The sequence below is a fragment of the Ostrea edulis genome, chromosome 6 (assembly GCF_947568905.1).
Source record: "Ostrea edulis chromosome 6, xbOstEdul1.1, whole genome shotgun sequence".
Classification (NCBI taxonomy): domain Eukaryota; kingdom Metazoa; phylum Mollusca; class Bivalvia; order Ostreida; family Ostreidae; genus Ostrea; species Ostrea edulis.
Window position 1 is genome coordinate 93,115,940 of NC_079169.1, and position 1,638 is coordinate 93,117,577.

The 1,638-nt window shown below is 38.3% G+C and overlaps 1 protein-coding gene across 1 annotated transcript in view; it reads right to left on the bottom strand.

The window, feature by feature from the left end:
- Positions 1–952, bottom strand: part of LOC125645842 (dual specificity tyrosine-phosphorylation-regulated kinase 4-like) — a 72,599-nt gene extending 71,647 nt beyond the window's left edge. Inside the window, exon 1 of the mRNA XM_056142739.1 lies at positions 868–952. The gene's annotated coding sequence lies outside the window, so the exon portion shown is untranslated. The remainder of the gene's footprint in view (positions 1–867) is intronic.
- Positions 953–1,638: the final 686 nt, after the last annotated feature.

Genomic DNA, 1,638 nt, shown 5'->3' on the forward strand with positions numbered 1-1,638 from the left:
AACAAAAACCTGGGTCACAGCCCTGCATGGCCACGAGAGGACACCAAACACTGGTACAGGATCCCATTCTGCCACACAACAGTCTGCAAAGAGTCACTTTTTCCATCCACCATCAGAATATGAAACCAGCTGCCAGAAGATGTCATCATAACCAAGTCCTTGGAGCCTTTTAAGACACCAGGATCCAGGGATTTGCAGCAACATAGAAATTAGGCAGTGCATGTTTTTATCAGCATTTTAAATTGTAATTACTTGTGCGACTCACCCAAATGCTTTACCACATAGTGAGACACTGGTGCAGGAAGTATCCCTTCACAGAAGAAAGAAGTGGATCTTGAGAAAAATATTTTCTAAATACCTGTACTCCATCAGTTTCACTTTTTAATAATCCTCATAGAGGAGGGTATAACCCTTCAACAAGTTTAATCCTCTCTACCCAGGATGCTTTTGGTAAGTTTGGTTGGAATGTTGAGAAGTAAATTATGTGAAGTTTACAGACAACAGACCAGCAGACGACAGATAAGCAGACGACAGAGAGACTTTGATCAGAAATTTGAGGCAAAATTTTTCAGCTCCGGCCCGGTGTGCTAAAAAAAGTAATTTTCTACAATTCATTATTTTCATTTAAATTCTTCAACGTTTGGATATTTTCGGATACTTTCGTCTATTGTCCGTAGACTGAATTCAAAGACAATCGTAATGATATATATTGCGATATCAACCCGGTCAACGCCTACACTAATTAATGCAATACAGCACAGATCTTCAGTTTGATTGGTTTTGCACAGTGCACTGTAACACATAAATATCATCAATGATAATGCAAAACAAATTCTCAAGGTTTTCATTAAAGTACATAAATCTTACCTGTAAATCAAATCACGAATTCACATTTCGAGGTGTTGCAGACAGTTCAGCATCCCATTTTGCAGAACAGCAATTTTACCGAAACGAAATTTCCCGTTGCACATGCCCGATCTTTAAATAATAGGAGAGTGATAATTATAAAGTGGGGAGGATTTTAATCATTTGACATGTGTTGTGAGTACATATGAGGAAACACAATTTTGTACTTCCAGTTACCTCCCCATAAATGTGACCCATAAAATCTGAATAATTAGATTATGTCCCTTCCACGTCGCAATCTAGGTCTGTGTCTCAGTCTTCAAATAACACTAAGACCACAATTCGAAAGAGAGTATTGCATAAATTTCAATAGGTGTCCTTATAACTACATGGGATACATGTAGTACTTTTATTCCCTTTTTTCATTACAGTAACACATTCACGAGTGTATAGTCGCTTCTGACAAGTCAAGTTTCGTATAGGAGAGAGAGAGAGCGGGAGAGGGGAATGGTGGGGGGGGGGGGGTGCAGAGAGAAAGATGGAGAGAGAAATGGTTTGTTTTTTTTCCATTTTAACGATCGGCTTTTTTCCCCCTATGATCTTTGACCTTATTGGGTTGTTGTGGAGACAGACTATACAACTGAACCTGTGCAAAGGGGCTGTGTATCCTAGATAAATGACAGTAAAATGTGTGTGTCTGTGTGTGCGAATTTACTGCTTGATTTATTTCACCTACGATATAACGTTGAAGTCTATGGAAGAAACATGTTTTATTAAAATATTTTTTAAAGA